Raw genomic sequence first — 12,275 nt, 5'->3', positions numbered from 1 at the left:
GAGTCAGCCACAGTTTGTTATGATCCACACAGTCAAATGCCTTTGCATAATCAATGAAACACAGATAGACATTCTTCTGGTATTCCCTGCTTTCAGCAAAGATCCATCTAACATGTAATGTTTCATTACACAATAGTTTTGCAAAATTGTTTTCCAATACTGACATGTTTCATTAATTTGAAAGAGGGACTATCTCCTCACACAATTTACAATCTCTGAAAACCCATTGAAGGATCAGCTATGTTTCAGTTTAGATTCAATATATAACAACACATAAACATAAAACAACAACAATGGTTCATAAATCAAGTCAAAACCAGGTCCTTGATTTAAATATGAAAACATAAAATTTCTGTAAGTTCAGATTTTTTGTGTGTGTATTTCCCAGTCATATGAATGTTTTTTCAATCACTACATCTACCTGTCACACATCAAGAATTAAATTATTTAGAACTGAATGCTTTGTAAACCAAACTGACTAATGGAAAACATAGTAGTAACTTCCTCTTAACAATTTTCACTATAATCTTTACACTTGAGGAATAGTTTGTGGCTAAAGACCTTGTTTATTTACCATCTAGAAATTTTCAACATGCATTTTCAAACAGTTAATTGTGATGTTGACAATCATTTGACCCTGTCTTAGTCCAATGATTTACATTGTTCTGTGAAAAAGTATTCCATAAACAAGATCTATATTTCTATTATGTATGGAAACTACAGATGTGACAATTTTAGATTTTAAAATAATTTCATTTTCTGCATTATTATGAAATTATTTTTACTACAGCAAGAAATGGATGAAGAATTTTCAGAAAATTCTATTCATATTATTCACATTGCTATTCAGAATTTCAAAATTAATGGCATTAATAGAATTATTTTCACCCATTAAACGTGAATTTTCAACAGAAATTCTTCTGATTCATTCATTACATTTTTATTATTTGTTGGTTGGGTTGCTTTTTTTGAATTTTATACTGGTTTACTTACAAAGTTCCTATACCTTGTTTTTCACACAAGATCTTTCTTTTTTTACCCACCCCTCCTTCCTTCCACTCATCAAATTATGAGACCTATAATTAAGCCTCCCCTTCACCCCTCTGCTCCTGCCCTTGGATCTCTGCACTTGTTCTATAAAAATGGTCTTATACAGTACTTGCCTTTTTGAGACTGAGTTAGTTCACTTAACATGCTTTCCAGTCCTGACTCATTACATTTTTAAAAAATAAATTAAATTTGCTGTTACTTTTAGAGATTTAGAAATCATTTTTCAAAAGAATCTTCTGTAAGCTTTTGTTTTTGTGTTCCACTTAGTTTTTATTTTGTCTATGTAAAACATGTAAATTTAAAAATTTGGCTCTACTGTAGTGAATAAATTTGGATCACTGATAATAAATACATGTTATGAGACAAATTTATAAAATAAAATTTACATACAAATTTGAATATTAATGCAAACATTTCCATTTGATAACTAATGATTAAAAAAATTTATTTAGAGCATGTAATTTTGTTCTTCAGGTCTGAGATCATCAGAAAGTAGTATAAATAGGCAGGTGAAAAGAATTTCATTCTTTTATCATATGTGTTTGTTGGCTTCTTTGGAGAACTCTTTGAGTATTTTTCATCTTGAAATAATACTTTAAAACCTGTAAGCTCCCATTGCATTTTTTGATGCTTAATCTTTACAGTTCATTGGACTATTGCTAATACCCAATGGGGAAGATGAAGAACAATCACAAAGAACATGATATAAAGAAAAGGGTATGCTCAATTTGAAAATGTGTTTTGGCTCACTCTCTACAATACAGGATTGTATATAAGTTACACGACTATAGTGCTGCTGGCATGCTCTTAACGTAGTTGAGAAGAGAGAACTCAGTGTGGGTTTATACTCAATAACTCCAAAATTAAAAGGAAAATACAATTGTTATGCAAAATTTTTAAATATGCATTTTATTTATTTATTAAATTGCTCAACTTACATTCAGATGTGTATACACACTTAATGTAATAATAGTATCTCTTACTGACAAACAAGTTTGCTTTGTTAGTCTTAATAATATCTTCTTAAAAGAAAGTCAGTCTGAATGGAAATAGAAGATAAAATATATTTATATTGTTTTTATTATCTAAATATTCATCTATTTTATTTCCTCATGGAATTGTTTGATTTCCTAGAGGAAATGTTTCATTTCCTTACATGTAGATATGTACATAGTCTGACTGAACAGAAATTTAATGCTCTAAAAAATAGCAGAACAGATCATCCGAGACGCTGGGCTGTATAAGGAGGAATGTGGTACCAGGATTGGTGGAAGAATCATCAACAACCTGCGTTATGCAGATGACACAACCCTGCTTGCTGAAACTGAGGAGGACCTGAAGCACTTGCTGCAGAAGGTCAAGGACTACACTCTTCAATATGGATTGAAGCTCAATGTCAAGAAAACAAAGATTCTCACCACTGAGCCAATTGGCAGCATCAGTGTGGATGGTGAAGAGATTGAGATAGTTAACAGTTTTAGTTTACTTGGCTCCACAGTCAACACTCTTGGTAACAGCAGCCAGGAAATCAGGAGATGAATTGCATTGGGAAAGTCAGCTGTGAGGGACATCTCAAGAGTACTGAAGTGCAACAACATCAGGCTGGAGACTAAGGTGTGCCTGATCCAGGCTATAGTCTTTGCAATTACGTGCTATGCATCAGAGAGTTGGACAGAGAGTAGGGATAATAGAAAGAGAGTTGATACCTTTGTGTTGTGGTGCTGGAGAAGAGTGTTGAATATACCATGGACTGCTAGGAGAACAAACAGGTTTGTCCTGGAGAAGGTGAAGCAGAATGTTCCCTGGACAAGGATTCTGAAGCTTCGTCTGACATACTTTGGGCATGTTGGAAGACGGGACTGGTCTTTGGAGAGGGACATCATGTTTGGGAGAGTAGAGGGACAGCGCAGGAGAGGAAGACCCTCGATGAGATGGATCGATTCTGTGAGTGGAGTGGTGGTAATGAATGTGTTTGAGACAGCAAGGTTGGCACAGGATAGAATGGCATTTAGGGCCCTTGTATGTACATAGGGTTGTTATGAATGGCAGGCGACTCGATGGCACATAACAACAACAATAAATGGCTTATGTTGCTTTCTTGGAAGACAAAAGCACTCTCCTTGTTTCAAAGCAGAAACATATTGTGTTTGATAAATAAAGACTTAATTTTATGTTCTCTTAAAGTGCCCAATACAACAACAACAACATATATAAAGTTATATCAAGCCCTGTTTCCCATCCAGTAGACGATAAAAAAAAAAAACTCATGTGCAGTGACTTGAGATTTGAAAAACTGTGTGCAACTGCCTCTGCCTGTCTGGAGCAAAGAAGACTGAAGAAAATCAAAGACACATGGAAACAATTAGCCCATAGAGCTGACCAACCTGGAAATCCTCTACTTCTGTGATCTTGAGACCAGATGAACTAGATAGTTCCTGGTTACCACTGCTAACTACTCTGAAAGAAATCATGACAGAAGGTCCTGGATAGAGCAGTAGATATTGTAGAACAAAGCACAAAGCAGGCTTACTGGTGTGATGGAGACCTCCAAGACAATGGCCCCTGAAGCCACCTTTTGAATGTGAAACTGAACTCATCTTTGTGGTACAACTTGCAGCCAAACATTGGAGACGTCTTTAAAATAGGAATTAACACTAGGGAGTTAATTAGCATTTGGATAATGGGACCAAATCACTAAAACAGTCAGTGTATGTCCAATAGTGAAACTCAAAAGTTAGGAAGAAAGAGGATAGAGGGATGAATGGAAACAAGAACCTCAGGGAGATAGTAGGAAGAGTGAGGATACATTGGTGGAGATTGTAATCAATGTCAGAAAACAAATTATGTCAATTATTTAATGGAATACCAATTTACTCTGTAAATTTTCTCTCAAATCACAATAAAAACTTCAAAAACAAAACTCACTTGATAAATGGCAAAGTAAATTTTTGTTGGATAAATATTAACATTTCCAATATTTTTTTGACATTTGTATTCACTTGATTGTACCTACATGTATACTGAACATATTTTAAAGCTATAAATAGGACTACTTACCAAATTTAGGGCATAACTCTGTACATAAATGAATACACAGTTAAAAAATAACTTGAACTTATTCCACTGCTTGACTTAATTCAGTTCTCTCATGTTTGTATGTGACCTGGAACTGATATTCTCATTGTTTATTTATAGGATATGTACAAGGACACACCTTCGTGTTTATATCCTAGCAAAAATCATTACTGGTCCTCCAAGCTGTTGTTGGGCCAATAGACAAGAGTTTGTATGCCAATGTTCACAGAAGTGTTATTCACCATTGCAAGACAATGGAGACAGTCCAAATGTCCAACCACAAGAGCAACGATTTTGTAAATTACTACCTAACTTGGAAGGGACTGGAGAGTATTATACTAAGTAAACTAATTCAGTTCCATAAGGAAAAAATATTATAGAGTGAGTATAAGAATCCAAGGGGGGTGGAGTGGGAGCAGAGGGGTGAGGATAGACAGGGATGGGGGTGGTTAATCATAGGGTCACACAATTTGATGGGTAGAGGGAGGGGTGGGTGAAGCAAATGGGAAAGATCCAGTGGGAAAAGCAATGTATATGAACTTTGTAAATGTATATTTTTTTAAAAAATCAGACAAGGATGTACAAGAGAGTCCTCTCAAAATGGTTCAGAGACTTTTATGTTACTAGAATGTCTTTGCCTACTCTCTGCTCATATTGGTTCCAGTTGCATATTGCTTGAATAAAGCAAGAGTTAGATTTGACAGTGCACTTTCACTTCTTCTTTATTAAAAAGAAAAACATAAACTCCCAAAGAGACCATCCAAGTTAAGGGGTGTCAGTAAATTGCAAAGGGGCTGTAGGAGACTGTTGTTGATAAAGGTGTTACAGTGGTCAAGGCCCCACAGTTTTAAACAACCTTCCAGGTGGGTGCCCTGTGACTTCATGTGATCTTTATTTCCATCCAACACTTTCTTATGTACAGGTGTGAATATCAATTTCATTTAGCGCTTACCAGTTCCCTTGTAGCAGCCTCTCTTCTTTGTGTCCTAGCTGCTTGGCATCTGCCTATGAGTTTTTTAATTTTGCACCGTTTTGTTGATGTTCTAAGCACACACTGACCTTGCTTACTAGGGAGTCTGTCCTTGCTCTTTGAACATGTACTTCCCTACAGTGGGCACCAAGTATAGAGGATGTCTGTTGTCACCAGAGCAGACATACTTTTTCCTCACTTGTTTGATGCATTTTGCACTGAATATTAGTTAACTGGACTCTTGTGGATTTAGGGCCACAAGAGTCCTCAGCCAAGCACCTCTGGATACCCTGACATAATATCTTTTGTCCTGAGAAGTCCAGGACCGGACTGGAAGCTCCAGACAGTTCTGATCTTGGTAGATCAGGCCGAAGGACCATGCTACCAGCTACAGGACATCCCAAGATTCATTCTGGCTAAGACAAACTCTAGGGTCTCTCATATGTCCTTGAAAAGGAAAGTGCTTTTTTCACAATCTCTTTTTAGATGGTGTCTTCTTAGTCGCCTAGCGTTATTGCAACTACATAAATGGACTCTAAATAACAGAAACTAATTTCTTTCACAATTCAGGACACCAAATGTCCAGATTCAGAGTCTCAGCTGTGACAACTGCTTCCTTGTCAGCATCCTGGGCATGTCTTGGTTTCCTGGTGATTCTCCTTCCACACATGCTTGTCTCAGCATTTGACCTACTCTTATTACAATTCAGAAATGAAGGTTTAAGACACACCATAACATAGGCCTCGTTAACACATTATGGAAGCCACATTACATAGCAGCCACAAGTATAAATTCCAACATATATTTGGAGAGGGGAGAAATTAAATTTATAGCACATGGGTTGCAACATCAACCAGTGTCTACTTGCTCCTACTTAATCTATAATTATTAACCAGGGAATAATAATTTTTTTTCAACAGTCTTAAAAAATGCCAGGATCAAGATTTCTGAGTACTTTTTCCTCTAGAAATAAATGTTTGAGGAAAAGTCTTCCTGATTAAATATAATTGTTTCCAGTCAGGCAAGAGATCAGAAATACTTTCCAAGAAGATTCAAGGACATTCCATATTTGCTGTTAAATTTCTCTGGATGTTTTTGGAGACTGTGCTCATCTGGTTGCTTACCTCAAAGTCTTCCTCATCAGCACCGAGTTACTCAGGTGATCCTTCAATTTACCTGAAGGCGTTGGGGGAGTAATGTAAAAATCTTCTCAAAGAATTGAGCTCACAAAGTGATAAGTAGCAAAACTCGGCAAGCCTATTGGAGGAGAAAATTGGAAAGGTTGCAGCCAATTATTAATAAGACAGATGAACATGAGGTGTGCAGGGAAGTGTCGGGACTAAAGGAAACAGATTGCTGAGGCGAAGGCTCCGAGCAGGGGTTGCCACCTGGCAGCTTGGGACAAATCCAGCAGGAGGGGTTCTGGAGGTCTTGGGGGGGGGGAAATTAAAAAAATATGGAGCTAACAATGAAAAACACGTTTTTCTTTTCAACATTTGGAAAATCTGCTTTTTTTTCATATCTCTCTCTCTCTACACACACACACACACACACACACACACACACAAATCTGCAGTAATAAGACTGTGAATGACCTCATCTAAACCACCAAGGAGTTTTACTTTTAAGAAAACAAAAGCACCACAGGTGCACTTCACAGGGATGAGATCAAGGCTAGGGAAGTCTCACTCTCCTGATAGTTGGTGGTTTCCCTGTAAAATTCCACCTTCTATGAGAGAGGCAGGTTTGATTCTGGCCACCGCACAGCATGCACAGCCATGACCAATCCTCCAGTGGAGAGGTCTACGTTGTTATGCTGATGAACAAGTTTCAGTCCAGCTTTCTTAAGATAGATCAGGAAGAAAAGGAGGGCATCTGCTTCCAAATATGAGCCAATGAAAGCTCCAAGCTCCAAGAATCCACTCTGCAAATGGTTCCTTCCATTCTGTGTGAAGATATATTAGTGAGGGCTGACTGGATGGCAAGAAATAAGGGTAAGGTGTGTCAGAATCAGTGAACCTGTCTCAGGACAGGGCAGGCTTCAGAGATGTTGTACATAGGGTCACTATGCGTCCCAGGCGACTTGATGGTACATAAGAACAGCAGTAACAACACTGCTAGCAGGCTCCTACAAGTTACAGTGCCTTGGAGTGGGCACCTCCTTAGAATTTTAGTATGTTGCCTCTCCACTGCTCACTGTTTTACACAGTGGGATAGCAGAAAGAACAGTAGACAAAAAAACTTCCCATCTCTCACGTATTTTTTTTATTTTTACACCAATGCTCTTAAATGTCATCTAACTTTGAATCTCCTTGAGTACGTTAAACTCAGCAGTTGTCTGCTCCATGACCTCATTCATGACGCTGCCATGACTTTTAGATTGTCCTCCTTTCAGTTGTCCAGCCTGCAGCTTAACAAGATGTTTAGTTGCTACCACTGAACCCCATCCCCACGCTCAGCAGTCTCCATGGACACGGACTAGCAACACTTTCTTGACTTTTCTTTTTTAACAAATATCCTTCAGTCTTTCTTATAAGACTCCTTTCCCATTCATTGTTAAGACTATTCATTTCTAGAGATTCCATCCAGTCACCTAGTAATTGTAGGAACTACCATCTCTATAATCTTTGTCCCGATGCTTCTCTGCACATCTTTTTCAGCAAGTATTTTAGGTTTATGTTCTATATCCTAGAAACAAACAGGCTTATGCTTTAAGAAAATGCTAAAACTGTTTTTTAGGCTGCAAAGCTGTTATGCTTTCTGAGCTAAGTAACCACAAGTTCTATTTTTTTTCTAAAAAACAACAAAACCACTACTGTTGAGTCTACTTTGACTCATGGAGACTCTATAGAACAAAGAACTCATCCATAGAATTTCCAAGGAGGTCATCTTTACAATGGTAGCCTGACACGTCTTTCTACACAAAGTAGCTCGTGGGCTTGAAGCACTGATATTTTGGGTAGTAAACAATCACTTAACCACTGTACCACCTGATCCTTGATTTATGATGCATAACTCTGTTTTCCTGGCTTATTATTCCTAGTATTACTGATTAAACTGTGTCACACAAAAATACATGTTGAAATTGTAAGCTTTGGTATGTGTGAAAGTAATGTTGGGAAAATGGTCTTTGAAGGTGAGTCAGTGAGTGAGAAAGATGGGCAATTGCCTCCTCTGCAATTTACTGCCTCTGAAAACTCAGAAGGCTTAGCTATGGGTCAGATCTGACTCCACGACATGTAACAACAATAACACTAGTGAGCGTAACGGCAAATTGGAATAGATAGATTAGAATCCACATGTAAATCTTCTTGAAAATGCATTAACATCAAATGGTCACTTCCCTGTTTGTTATTACGTACCATCCGGCTGACTGCAACTCATAGCCACCAAATGAACAGCAAACCTGAACCCAGCACCAACTCTGACACACTTGAGCCCATTGCTATGCAGTCAACTGTGTTAATCCATCTTGTGAGCCTTCCTTTCTTATGGTGACCCTTCACCTCTCCAAGCATAATGTCTTTCTCCAAAGACTGACCCCTCCTAACAGCATGCCCAAAGTATGTAAGACAGAGTTTAACCATCGTTGAATCCAAGCAGCACCCTGGTTTCACTTTCTCCAAGATAGATCTGTTTGTTCTCCTGGCAGTTCATGATCACTTACCTAGCATATCAGAAAAGCAAAAGAAAATATTTTCAGAAAGTTAGCCTTGAGTTAAACTTAAAACAGTGGTTGGATAGATGAGTGTTACAATTTGGAGTTTTGACTTTCTCAAGAAAATAGTAATAATCAATGATAAAACCAATGGTAATGAGACTGGCACAGGACAGGGCAGGCTTCAGAGCTAGTGTACATAGGGTCGCTATGAGTCGCAGGTGACTCAGCGGCACATAACGTCAACAAATACCACTTATTCCTTAACCCCACCTGATTTCATTAAGAGAGAACTTTTGTAAGAGTCCGGCCAGGGGGGAAAGTGTAAGCAAATTAACTCTAAGGACGACTTCTTGGGGTCACATCTCTTCATGACTGCGTGGAAATTCTGTTCTCTTTGTTTCAGCAGAGAGGTTGTAAGAATCAGAACCCCAAAGTCACACCAGAAAAAAACCATCTGGAATTGTTGCAGAACAGGTGCCACAAGTTTACTGAGATGCAATTTCTCACCTTTTCAATCTCTTATTTATATCTGAAGCTGGTCTTTCCTAATGCTGGGGACTCAAGGAATTAAAACTTTGTTGGTTGCTTTAGAACAAAGAGACATAATTTGATAATGAGAATATAACTTTTTTCCCCTACTGATTTACCCAATTAATTGTGATTTCCCCCCACCCCCCAATCTTCTGACTTTGCTTAAGAGTTAGATTCATGGAACCATCTTCTGGAAAGTAAACTGATTAAGAAAGCAAGCTCTAGTCATATTCATTACAGTTCCCAAACAGCTTTTTATAATATCACAGTCATAATTAATTTCATGGCTTGAGTACACGATGAAGAGATGTGGAGTTATGTTTATAAAATGAATTAGCATCACCTTCACTTTATTTAGATCTCTCTATTGAAAACAGACTCAAATTGTACTGAAGCAGCAGCTTATGAGCTAGTTCACTGGGCTTTGCTTCTGTATTCTCTAGGTGATTACTTTAGTTCTCCATAGTTGGAGACAAAAGACAGACCATGTGCCTAAAAGACAGGGACTTTTGCACTTTCCCCTTAAAAGGTGTTGCTGTTCAGACATCATATTTGAGATACTTTGAGGAGGGTCAGTAGCACAGGGTAAGAAGGAATGGAATGGGGTACATCCACAGCTCATTGGTATTCACTGTGTGTGGTAAACCTGTGTTTAGTAGGAAGGAAGCTGCAACTTTAAACCTCTCTTATTCTGTGTGTCAAAGGTAATGAGGATGGCACAGGACAGGTTTCAGACCTGTTATTCATAGAGTCATACTCAAGCCAGTCGCACTTAACAACAACAATAGTTCTATGTGTGGGAGATCACACACAATTTTGCCCAGTGTGGGACTAGGGTTCCAAAGACTCCACTGTAGTCCTGCCTTTACCCCATCTTACTCTTGAAAAAATAAATAAATGAAATCCCTGTCTCAAGAGTGAAATGGAGAGGCTGGGGTTGGAACAGGTAAACTTTTAAGGTCTCTTACAGTAGTAGAATCACACAATTCTAAATATTAATTGTAAAACTGACACTATGACTGTACTTTATTTCATCATATTTTGGAGCTTTAGATAATTGATTATGTATATATTTATCTTTAAATTTTACTCCATTAGCTTCTATTGTGCTCTGGTAGACTGTAGAGACAGAATCTCCGTGGTGATTCAGATCCACCAGCAGATCTGTGGGAGAAAGATGAGAATCTCTTCCTGTGCAATTTCCAGCTTCAGAAAACCCTTAAGAGGGTTAGCTATAAGTTGGTTCTGCATAAAAGGCTATTATTATACATTACCTATATTGAGCCACATTATAATCAACAGAGACAGAGATTAAAGTCGCTATTGGATAGAATAGTTCCATCCAATACATCAATCACTGGTTACATGTAGATAGGTGGATACCTTGACATTAAGTCAACTTCAACTCAGAATTAACTCATGGGCAACAGAAAGAAACATCATTCAGTTCTGAGTTATCATCATTATCTCAGGCATATCTGAGTGCATTGCTATAGCTATTGCGTTAAATATATCTCACCAAGAATGCCCCACATCCTCCCTGGCCTTCTCTTTCACTCAGCAAGGTGTCCTCCAGTAACTGGCACAGTCCACAGGGAGTTAACCCCAAGATGGTACCCTCTCTAGTGGTTGGATCCACCAGTGGCTCTGAGGGGAAAAAACAGACAATCTCCTTCCGGAGACTTGCAGCCTCAGAAAACCTGCTGAAGAGTTAGCTATAAGTTGGTACCATCTCAATGGGAATGGACTGAATTAAGTATGTCCAAAGCATGTCAATAAGATGATGTTCTATTGTTATTCATAATGTTTTCATTGACTAATTTTTGAAACTAAATCTCTAGACCTTTCTTACTGAAGCTTGTCCATCATGACCCTACTTATATGTGAAGCAATGGTGGCACTGCTTCTAAAACAGAGGGAAAATAATGTGGTTATTTACACTTAATAAATTACACTCACTGTGGAAGTAATTCGACACTTCCTTAAAAGTTGGAAATTGAAGTACTATTTGATACAGCAATCCTACATTTTAAAAATTTTATTTTATTAATTTTAATGAACATTTACAGAGATTTTGGATTTCCATTAATTCGTTGTTGCACTTTTCTCCCTGCCCACCCCAACCCCCAGTTCACTCCTCTCTTTGAAAAGTAAAAGAAAAATTCTTTCATTGGTATACAATCCCCTCGCCGCCGCCCCACCCAGTACACTCCACTATGCAACCTTAATTTTGGACTCTTGTGATAATCATAATACCCTATCATATATTGCTTTTAAACTGTTCTCTCCCTCATCTATTTCAATGCAGTATACATAATTTATCCAGTTTTTCTCAGTCTTACTTCAACCTTGATGTTAGTCTCATTCTACAACAGTGGCACTATGCAGTACTTGTCTTTTTGTGACTGAGTTATTTCACTCAGCATAATGTCCTCCAGGGTCACCCATTTAGAATAATATTGCATGAGTTCCTTGTTTTTCAATGCAGAGTAGTATTCCATTGTGTGAATATACCACAGCTTCTCCATTCATTCGTTGATGGGCACTTAGGGTGTTTCCAATTCCTTGCTATTGTGAATAAAGCCTCGACAAACATGGGTGTGCAGATATCTGCCTGGATGACAGTTATGGTCTCTTTAGGGTATAGTTCCAGTAGTGGAATTGCTGGGTTAAATGGTATTTCTATTTGCAACTGTTTGAGAAAGCTCCACACCACTTTCCACAGTGGTTGAACCATCATTTTACACTTCCACCAACAGTGAATAAGGGTTCCAGTTTCTCCACAATCTTGCCAGCATTTGTTGATGTTAACTTTTGCTATTCTTACTGGGTGAGACAATATCTCATGTTGTTGTTGTTGTTGTGTGCCGTCAAGTCGCTTGCGACTCTTAGAGACCCGATGTACAACAGCCCTAAACTCCACTCTGTCCTGTGCCAATCGCACTGTCTCTGACACTCCCATCCCAATTATCCCAGTCACTGAATCAA

Source organism: Elephantulus edwardii, unplaced genomic scaffold, assembly GCF_000299155.1.
Source record: "Elephantulus edwardii isolate Elephantulus edwardi_28Jun2011 unplaced genomic scaffold, EleEdw1.0 scaffold00372, whole genome shotgun sequence".
NCBI lineage: Eukaryota > Metazoa > Chordata > Mammalia > Macroscelidea > Macroscelididae > Elephantulus > Elephantulus edwardii.
Note: the sequence above shows the minus strand (reverse complement) of the source record.